The sequence below is a fragment of the Stegostoma tigrinum genome, chromosome 39 (assembly GCF_030684315.1).
Source record: "Stegostoma tigrinum isolate sSteTig4 chromosome 39, sSteTig4.hap1, whole genome shotgun sequence".
NCBI lineage: Eukaryota > Metazoa > Chordata > Chondrichthyes > Orectolobiformes > Stegostomatidae > Stegostoma > Stegostoma tigrinum.
The window spans coordinates 23,372,114-23,383,545 of record NC_081392.1 but is presented as its reverse complement, the minus strand read 5'-3'; the positions used below and the strand labels follow the sequence as shown (position 1 = coordinate 23,383,545).

Sequence of the window (11,432 nt, the reverse complement as noted above, 5' to 3'; positions counted from 1 at the left end):
CTCACTTGTAAGGGAAACCCCTTACCCATGTCTGTGTTGCCTTCAACATGACAATTCCAAAAGAGAACCCTCTATTCTTTGCCTGATCAAGAATCTGTTCCCACGATCGGAAATATCCCCTCAGCATTATCCTGTAAACTCGCTGAAGAATCCTATATTTTTAATTACATCATCTTTGTCTTCAATAATCTAGTCAGTAGATTCCAGACCTGTTTAGTCTTAGCTTAAAAGATAATCCCTCCAAACCAATGATCATCCTGGTCCATCTTCTCTGAAATGCCTCCAGTGAAATGATATATTTGCTTGAATAAGTCGACCAAAAAAGCTGCTCACATTCCTCCAGATGCGGCCCTACCAGCAATTTGTACATTTGTCCTAAGACATGTATTCCAAACTCTTATTCTACAAACACCTTGACATAAGGGATAACATCCCATTACCCTCCCGGATTACCTGTTGCAACTGCGTGCTTGCTTCGTGTTTCCTGCACAATTATTCCTGAGTCCTGTTGTGTTACAGTTTTCCACAGTTTTTACCTTTTAAATAACTCTGTCATCTTTGGTCGTCTCCTCAAATGAACAACTTCACATTTTACCACATTTGTACTCCATTTGTCAACTTGTTGCCCATTATCAATATTTCTCCATAAACTGTAACCCTCATGGAACTTGAAGGCTATCCTTTTTTATGAGATGCTCTCTCATTCTTCTATTTTTTTTGTTGGGAGCACTGGGCAAGACGACACGTACGTAATTGCTATCTTTTTAAGGGGCATTCTTTCGAATGACCAGCAGAAGTTTACTGTCCGGTGCTCAGAATTGAGACAACTTGTTCATCAAGTTGCGTTGGACTGGAAAAGCTGATGTCTCATTGTGGCAGTGCAGCAGCACAGAAGGAAAGAAAAGGCAGCAAATCCTGCTGTCTGCATCTCACTAATTCTTGGGCATTCTTTGCCATGTGTCAAACACCTGCTGATCTGTGTAGTGACATGAAGTCCCAAGGTGGACACTCCTAGAAGCCAAAATAGATTTCCCCCTGAATCAACTGCTGACCTCCACAAGGGATAATGTGTAGCAGGGACAATGCACAGTTATCCTCGGCCAGGAGGAGGGGATGGTGTGAATTTCTAACCAGACTGATTGGATTTTATGAATTTGTGTTACAGGATATTACAAGTGGACTTTCAGGTGGGAGTCTCCATAATTGTAACACCAAACCCTGACGGAATTACTCAATTCATCAGGACCTGGATATTCACATTGTGTGTGAGTATTGTGTTCCTGCTCATTTCCATTTGCTGTGTAAAATTTCTCTTTTAAATCACCCCATTCTGTCAATAGATTGTCCCTAAAACTTTCTCTATATGTCCTGTAATCCTTTTTGTGATCAGTTGATGAGTGTATGTTTTATCACCCTAATGTAGTATATCTTTTGTAAACACCTCTATCAAAGGTCCCCTCAAAATCCTTTGTTACAAGGAGAACAGTCTCAGTTTCTCCAAACACCTGATTCCCCAATAACTGTTTGCTATCAATAAGGTACTCATCCGGATTGTGTTGGAACATTTTCCACTTCCCTGCATCAGTGCAGCCCCAACAATATTAAAGAAAGTGAACATTCTCCAAATGAAGCACTGTCAGAGTGGTGTCCCACCCACCACATTCAACATTCCCCTCTACACCACCGACGCACAGTGGTATCTCTGTGCCAAAGGTAAAGTCACCATTGTCCTACCTGACCATAGGGCTGGTGTAACCCAAAGATTACCACACCCCAGGCGAGGGGAGAGGTTTAGATGGAGAGTCCACCTATTGTAGATGGATATTCTCGATGTACCAGCAACACCCAAGTCACATGAAAGAATAATGTTTCAAAAACAACCCTAACCATGCAACTAAAAACCCTCTTCCTACAAACCATTCTGTTAAGTCTCCTCTGCCCCCTATCAGGGACCCTCCCGTCCTTCACAGTGTGTGGGGGATCTTTGGTTTGCACAGACTCAGCTCGTCTCTGCTCCTGTCTGTGATATCATCATGCTGTGACAATGGCACTGAACCTCACTGTGTGTGAGGGTGGTAGGCACAGAGATCCTCATAGCGTTTAAGACATATTTAGATGTACACTTGTGATGCCAACGCAGACAAGTCTCTGGGCCAAGTGCTGGAAAATTAGATTAGAATAGTTAGGTGGTGGTTTTTAACTGGCACAGGCTGGATGGGCCACAGAGCCTTTTTCTGTACTGTAGACCTCTGAGACTCTTCACAGAGGAAGATACCCAGCAATATTTCAAGCCATTTCAGAAAATGAGATATTAGAATAAATGACACGTGATTGGTCAGTCTTGAGAGAAAAGTGAGGTTTAGAAGTTAAGCGGATTACCACGAAATTCTGGAGCCTGAAGCCCAGGAAATTGAAAGTGCTGTCATCAAGTGTACAAATAAAAACGGGGTGTCATCAGAAGGATTGTATTAGAGGAAAGCACATATCATTTGAGATTTGTAAGGCTGGAGAATATTAGACAGGAAGGGTTCTGAGACTGGAGAAGATTTCAAAAATAGGGAAAAGTGTGAGGTTGGAGGAGGTTACAGAAATGGTGAGGATTGTGAGGCTGGATTAGATGTCAAACAAAGGGAGGTTTGTGAGGGTAAAGACAATTAGAGCTGAGGAAGTTTATATGGGCTGGAGGAATTTACAGAAACAGGAGGGTGTTGAACAAAGAACAAAAATTACAGCACACGAACAGGCCCTTCGGCCCTCTAAGCCTGTGCCAGATCCTCTATCCAAACCTGACCCCTATTTTCCAATGGTCTGTATCCCTCTGCTCCCTGCCCATTCATGTATCTGTCTAGATACATCTTAAATGGCGATATCGTGCCCACCTCTACCATCTCTGCTGGCAATGCGTTCCAGGAACCCACCACTCACTGTGTAAAAAACTTTCCACACGTATCCCCCTTAAACTTTCTCCCCTCACCTTGAAACTGGAGGAGATTACAGAGGTGAGGTCTGTGAGACTGAGCAATCTACAGAGATGGTGAGAGTTCTGAGGCTCGAGGGGGATTCCAACGATAGGCAGTTCATGAGGCTGGAGAGGGATTCCAGCGGTGTGGAGGGTGGTGAGGCTTGAGGTGATGGCTGCGATAGTGCAAGTAGTGAGGCTCGAGGGTCATGCTCATGATAGGGAGGGTAGTGAGGTTTGAGGTATGATTCCTGCGATAGAGAGGGTGGTGAGGTTTCAGGGCAGATAATCGTCTAGACAGCACAGTGGTGAACTTGAAGCACATGGAGCGCAGCAGTTACAGAAAGTGGTTCACTACCACTTTCTCCAAATCAAATAAAAATGGGCAATCAATATTAGTAGTCTTTGCTGCCCCGATATCCCATAAGTAAATTAAAATTATGATGGGTTTCTGGTTTGCAGAGAGCTAGAAGAAGCTGAGGTAATTCCCTTGGAGCTGATTAGCAATGATTTTGTCGAGCAGTAGATGCGTTTCCAGGATATTAGTTTGCAGAGAGAGAAAAATTATTAATATTGTGGCAATGTTTGGTAACCGCAGAATACAAAATTCAGATAGTTGGCAAATAATGCAGGGTAAAAATGTGAAGATTACTTGACTCAGCAAGTTCCCAGGATCTGGAACAGCGGTGAATGGCAGCTGGATGCAGATTTAGCAGTTATTCTCAAGAGATTTAACTTTTCAAGGCATGATCAAGAGGGCGGTGGACACTTGGCAGAGGAATTGGGTCAGATTTGCAGCACGTCAAGAATGAGAGTGAAGCTGTTGACAGGGTTCCACATGGTAGACGGATGAGTAAAGTTAGATCACATGTGATTCAGGAAGAGCTTGCTATTTGGAAACAAAATTGGCTTAGTTTTCGGTGAGAACGTGGTTCTGGAGGATTTTTCAGAGTGGAGTTCTGTGAACAGCGGTGCTCCACAGCAATCGGTAAATGGTCCCTTTCTTTGTTTCTCATGAAGATAAATGATTTGGATGAGAATTTAAGGGACAAAATTAATAAGCTTGCAGATGATACTAGAAATGTTGGTATAGTGGTTAGCGAAAGTTACCTAAGATGACAGTGAGATCTTGATCAATTGGCTCAATCAGTTGAAGAGTGGAGGATGAAGTTCATTTTGAATAAATGTGAGATATTGTATTTTGGTTAAATGAACAAGGGTAGGACTGATACACAATTGACACATGCTGAGATTCAGGTACACAATTCTTCGAAGGTTATGTAGACAAATAGACAGGGTGGTTCATAAATTGTTTCGCACACTTGTCTTCATTGTTCAGATCTTTGAGTATAGGAGTTGGGCTGTTATATTGAGGTTGTACAGGACATTGGTGAGGCTTCATTTTTGGTATTGTGTGCGGTTCTGGTCATCCTGTTCCAGGAAGGACACTATTATTAAACTGGAGACAAGTCAGAAAAGACTCGCTGGGATGTTGCCAGGAATGGAGGGCTTGATGATCAAAATAGACGGCCAAAACTAGGGCTTTTATCACTGGAGTAAAGGAGGTTAAGGGGTAACCTTACAGAGGTTTGTAAAATCATGAGGGCACAGATTATGTGAATAGCAAGGGGTTTCCCCTCGGCTGGGGGATTTCAAGACCAGGGGACATATGTGTAAGGTGAAAGGAGGTATACATATTAAAAAAAGACATGAAATACAATTTTTCTTTTAGAGTGGTTCATGTGTGGAACAAACTTTCAGAGGAGGCGGTGGATGCAGGTACAATTGCATTGTTTAAAAGTCATTTGAATAATTACATGTATAAGAAAGGTTTAGAGGGATATCCGCCACATGCAGGCAGATGGGATCAGTTTAAATATAAAACGTACATATTTAATATAAATTTCCAAGTTCTAAATTGGAGTAAGGCCAACTTTGACCCTCTTGGGCAAGAACTTCCAAAAGATGATCAGGAGAGGTAATTCACAGTTGATGGGGTGCTTGGAAGGTGGGAGGCCTTCAAAACTAAAATAAGGAGAGTCCAGAAACAGCATGTTCCTGTTCATGTGAAGGGCAAGGCTGGTAAATGTAGGGGATACTCGTTGACTGGAGAAATTGAGGATCTAGTCAAGAAAAAGAAGGCAGCACATGTCGGGTATCGACAGCAGGAATTGGGTCAGTCCCTCGACGTATAAGGGCAGGAGGAGTACACTCAAGGAAAATTGAGAGGGTGTAAAGCAGACATGAGCCATCTTTGGCAAATAGGGTTAAGGGGAGTCCCAAGAGATTCTGAAACTACATTTGGGACAAAAAAGCAACAAGGGAGAAAATAGGGCCCGTTTAAAGATCAACAAGGCTGTCTGTGTGGAACTGCAGGCTGAGGTAGTAAATGAGTATTTCACATTCGTATTTACTGCTGAGAAGGATATGGAAGTGAGAGAACTTGGAAACATAAATAATGAAAGTGTCCATATTACACAGACCTAGGAGGTGGACATCTTAAAATGCATAAAGGTAGCAGACAGGTCCCTGGCATATAATCAAGTGTTATCCACAAACTCTGGGAGAGGCTAGGGAAATAATTGCTGGGCCCTGTGCTGAGATATTTGTATCACTGATAGACGCTGGTGAGGTGCCAGAAGACTGCCTGGCTAATGTGGTGCCACTCTTTAAGAAAGTGGTAAGGAAAAGCCAGGGAACTATCGACCCCTGAGCCTGATGTCAGTGGTGGGTAAATTGTTGGAGGAGATTCTGAGGGACGGGATTTGTATGCGTTTGGAAAAGCAAGGACTGCTTAGGGATAGTCAACATAGCTTTGTGAGTGGGAAATCTTGTCTCCCTAACAATATTGAGGTGTTTGTTTTTGAAGAAGTGATAAAGATTGCTGAAGGCAAAGCAGTGGACATTGTGTGTCTGGCTTCAGTAAGGCATTCACCAAAGCTCCACATGATAGACTGGTTAGCAAGCTTCGATCAAATGGAATCCAGGGAGAGTTAGCTATTTGAAACAAAATCGGTTTGAAGGCAGGAGACAAGATCATGGTGGGGCGGGGTCTATTTTCGGTCTGGAGGACTAAGAACAGCAGTGTGCTGCAAGGATTGGTGCTGGTTCCAAAGCTTTTTTGTCATTGATACAAATCATGTGGAATGATTATTGGAGGAATGGTTAGTAAGTGTGCAGGTGACTCTAAAATTGTTGTTGTAGTAAACAGCAAAGAAGTTTACCTCCAAGTACAATGGGAATTTAATCAGATGAGTCAATGGGCCGAGGAGTGCCAGAAATCAGTTTAGTTTGGATAAATGGGAGCTATTGCATTATGGTAATGAAAATCAGGGCAGGGCTGAAACACTTAATGGTGAGGTCCTGGGGACTGTTATGCAACAGAGACTCCTTGGGGTGCATGTGCACAGTTCCTTGAAGGTGGATTGCAGTTACAGAAGGTAGTGAAGATGATATTTGCTATACTTGCATTTATTGGTCAGTGTATTGAGTGTAGGAGTTGGGAGGTCATGTTATAGGCTGAACAAGGCATTGATTATGCTGCTTTTCGAATACTGTGTACAGTTCTGGTCTCCCTGCAATAGGAATGATGTGCTGTTAAACTTGGTAGGGTGCAGACAAGGTTTACGAGGATGTTGGAAGCTTTGAGCTATAGGAAGAGGCTGAATATGCTGGGGCTATTTTCCCTGGAGCATTGAGAGCTGAGAGGTGACCTTCTAAAAGTTAATAAAATTATGGTGGGCAGAGAGTGAATAACTAAGCTTGTTTTCCCTGTGTAGGGGAGATGAGAACTAAACACTGGTTTAAGCTGAGAGGGAAAGTTTTAAAAGGGAAAGCGGGTGGTGCCTGTGTGGAATGAGCTGCTAGAGGAACTGGTGGAAGCTCGTCAGTTACCCATCCAGATATCTTTTAATGTTGTGTGTGAATAGGGAAGGTTTAGAGGAATATGGGTCAAATGCTTGCAAATGGGATTAGATTAATTTAGGATATCTGGTCAGCATGGGCAACTGGGATTGTTCCATGCTGTACAACTCGGACTAAGCATTTTTGTTTTCATTTCAGATTTCCACAATTTTACTTCTGCACTGTTCTTAACCTTTCAATCCCTCTGAAAGACTGAGTTACAGATTTAAACAATGCCTGTCCTTCCTCCCTGGCTCTCCCACCTCTCTTTCGGTAATTTTGTGCAAACACTGACTGAATACCTTACCTGGAGGATATTTATGAATGGATTTGTTCTATTGATAATCCAGCATATTCCCCAAGTGTCACTCCACAAACGTCCAGAGGATTTCTCAGTTTCACAGTCTGTTTTCTCTTCTGGTTTCTCACTCACTGCACTTCGTTTCTGTTTGAAAGCTTAGTCTGCAGTTAGCGAATTCGAACTGTTCCACATCCAGGTCTGACAGTCACTTTGTTTATCACAACCCAATTATCTCAGGATTTTGAACATTGAAGGAAAAAGCAGCACTCACACTGGGGAGAAATGCAAATGGTTTGTGTGTCAAAGAGTCTGTGAAGATTCATCTGAAATGTCCTAACACCAGCGCAGTGACACTGGGCAGAGACTGTGGAAATGGGCAGATTGCAAGAAGGAATTTCTTCATCCATCCCAGCGAGAAACTGACCACCAGAGTCACACTGGAGAGAGACCATTCACCCGCTCTGCTTGTGGAATGGGATTCACTCAGTCATCTAACCTGCTTAAACACCAGGGAGTTCACACTGGAGAGAAACCATTCACTTGCTTGGAATGTGGGAAAGCATTCACTCAGACACCTCACCTGCTGATACACCAGCAAATTGACACTGGAGAGAGACCATCGGCCTGTTCTGTGTGTGGGAAAGTTTTTCTGACTCGAATTCCCCTCTGACACACCAGCAAGTTCACTCTGGGGAGAGACCATTCGTGAGCTCTGACTGTAGGAAAGCATTCACTCAGTCATCCAAACAGTCACAAAGAACCACAGTTGAAGCATTTTGCTATCACTCTCACGATCAACTGTTTCTACTGATGTTACTAATCCCTGCTCAATTAAAGGTGCTGGTGATGTGAATAAAATGTTAATAACAGTTGTATATCTGTCAGGTGGCGCTTGGAAATAGCCACGTCACGACACATTCACACTGACTAAAGACTATCCACCAGCACAGCATGTGAAAAGGGATTTCCTGGTTCATCAGGACTAGTTAACTAGCAGCAAATTTGAGTAACTGTTGGTTTTTTTCATTCTACTGTTAGCTGTCTCCAAACCAAGTATTTCTGGGCTTGTTTCTGGAGATCATAGAATCCCTCCAGTGTGGAAGCAGACGATTTGGCCCATCAAGTCCACACTGAACTTACGAAGAGTGTTTTACCCAGACCCTGTCTGCGTCGGTTTCGTCTTACAGCCCACAAATGTGCAAAGTAGGTAGATTGACTGTGCTAAATTACCCTTAGTGTCTTGTGTGGAAAATGCAAGGACAGAGTAGGGTGTGAGACTGGATGGGACGCAATTTGGAGGGTTCGTGTGGACTCAATGGACTGAATGGCCATCTTGCACACTGTAGGAATTCTATGATGATCACGATGGCCCTTTATTTATTAGTTATGTCTGCACACCTTTTACAATTACAGATCCTATTGCTCTCCACAGACAAGTTTCAACTTTCAATAGATATTTCTTGATTTGGAAACAATGGTAATGTTTCCTTTTGATTTTTGTCCACAAAATGAAAGTTTTAAGTCTAAACAAAAGATTGGGAGGAGTCTAGTACTATATCCCCGATTGCATTTTCCCAAACAGCTATGAAACCTGGTGTCCATTGTGACTCTGTTCGCGGGCTGGGTGGGAGGGGGTGCGCACGGGGAATGCAGTCTCTTCAAATCTTTACCTGTTGTCCAGAGCATTGATGGATTTCATGATGAATACACACATACTAGGTATCACACACTGTCTTGGTTTATTTTCTATTTAGTCTGCTGTACTTTACTCCACAGAGACCGAGATAATGGTCTGGGGACCTAGGTTTGATTCCCACCATTCCAGATGGTGGAATTTGTGTTTTAAAAAAAATCTGGAAATAAGAATCTAATGATGACCGTGATTCCATTGTCATTGTTGGAAAAACCTATGTCCTTTAGGGGAGGAAACTGCCATTCTTATCCAGTGATATCAGAATCCCGTGAATATTTTTTTTTAAAAATCTACTTTAAAAAATCTCCTGCAAATACATTTATCTCTGTCTTAATTTATTTGACAACTGACAGTTCAAACTGGTTGATGGCTACTTTCATTTTTGATCAAGTTGTGGCCATTTCGTGGTTGAAACAAAAAAATGCATGAATGGAACCACAGTTGTTCTCGTAGGAACGATGCATGCTCTGACATGTTTGAAAAAAAAACTCATCTCACTTATGAGCCAGATATCAAAGCTGACCAGATCCTGATGCTGCGGACCGTGAAAGTGAAATTCTTCACTGTCTTATCCACTTTTGTTGCTATTTCAGGGAGCTATGAACCTCCCAAACTCCTGAACACCTTTGAAAATTTCATCAAACTGACCCCCAATGGCACGAATGGACAGGGTCAGCTTGGATTGATGATCATAATTCAGGCTCAACCAATCTCCTGGAGCATTTTGAGAATGCAACTACTAGAGAGTGTGGTCACCCCTCTCTACTGTAGTGATACAGATCCTCTGATCCTGTTTGCCCCAAATGGCTGATATTGAATGATTCCTTGGGACATGCTGTGTCAGGATCTCCTGTCTGAATCCTGTCTCCCTTGCCCTGACTGAGAACTGTTTCCCAGAGACTTTGAGACGTGACCATTTGGTCGAAACACGTGTTTGTTGCCACAGCTGCTGACCAGCCTTGACTGACTGCTGGTAGTAACAGTGATACGCTGCCTGACTTATGCCTGTGATAAACAACCAGGCAAGACAGGAGCACTGTGAAACATTAAGTTCTAGTTGAGACATCCAAGTGCAAAAATGTCAGCGAAAGGCAGAGATATTGTGGCAGAACACGTCTGAGGTGCTGAAAATCTTGCAGAGTTCTTACAGAAAGCATGTACTTCGCGGACAGGCAATTCTGCATCTTGATGTAGCATTTTTAACTAACTTATGGCTCATTTTGCTGGATTTGCAAATATCTCCTGGTGAGGCTAATGTGAGAATTGGCTTGGTCATTTGCAGTTGTGTCCCATGTCAGTGAATTGGTAATCTGATTAAACTCACAGGCCTTGACTTGAGAAAAATGAAGCGCACGTTTGATTGGTTGCTGTTGCACTCAAATGAAAAACGTGCATTGTATATGCCATGTCCTTTCCTGGCTCACAGTGTTTCCAAAATCTCTAGTTCAATACATCCCAAGTCGTCACCATCAAAGTAAAACCTAGTGAATACTTCGATCGCTTCATCTTTTGTTTTTTTTCTGAAATGCTATTTGTAATGAGGTAGTATTGGCAGGCAATTTTGTTTTACTTCTGATGCCATGTGTGAATATTCAGGGATGGTGCTGGTGGGAAGATGCGACATGCACCGTGGATGAGGCACGAACATTCAGAGCAAGTGCTGAGCATGCAGAAAAGGAGAGATTAACGGTTACCTTGTAAAAAGCATATTTGGAGAAAGTTGGGTGAGAGTGCTGAGAGAAAGCACTTTGGCGGCATGGTGGCTCTGTGTTTAACACTGCTGCCTCACAGCACCAGGACACGTGTTTGATTCCAGCCTTAGGTGACTGCCTGTGTGGAGTTTGCACATTCTCTCTGTGTCTGTGTGGGTTTCCTCAGAGTTCTCCAACAGTCCAAAGATGTGCAGGCTAGGTGGATTAGCTATGTTAAGTTGCCTGTAGTGTTAAGGGAGAGGTCGATTAGGTGGGGTATAGGTCTGGCTGGGATGCTCTGAGGTTTGATGTGGACTTGTTGGGCTGAAGGGCTGTTATGGTTCCAGAGTGCTGAGCTGCTGGAGATAACGAGGTGTGGAGCTGGATGAACACAGCAGGCCAAGCAGCAAAGGAGCAGGAAGTCCGATGCCTCAGGCCTAGACACCCTTCTTCAGTTTTTGATCAGGCTGTTTTTAAAATTGGTTTAACGAGACTGCACCATTCCTAGAAACACTGCAGTAGCAGGATGATGCAGGGAGAGGACAGAGCAAGCTCCTGTTCCAAAAATCGGTTTAATATAGGGTCCTCAAGTAAAGAACATATCAGATATTAAAGCTGATAAGAACATTTTTTTATTTGAAAAAATATACTTTATTCATAAAATGTACAAAAAAAAGACATTCATACAACTACCCAGTAATGCAAGCTGCTCTGGGTTACCAGGGGCGTACGTACGCCAACTAAAGAAAAAAAAACAAAGCAAAGAAAATACCCTCGCAGTCGTCTCCCCGCACATTCCCCGTTTGCCCCCTGACCAGTTGGGGAAGGCGCCAGCTGGGCCCAGTTACCAGATAGGGCCCTTTGTTCAATTCTGGACGAGGGGTT

At 43.1% G+C, this 11,432-nt stretch overlaps 1 pseudogene; it reads right to left on the bottom strand.

Annotated features, from left to right (window-relative positions):
• Positions 1–11,035: 11,035 nt before the first annotated feature.
• On the bottom strand, positions 11,036–11,195 carry LOC125447894 (U2 spliceosomal RNA; annotated as a pseudogene).
• Between the last annotated feature and the right edge of the window lie 237 nt (positions 11,196–11,432).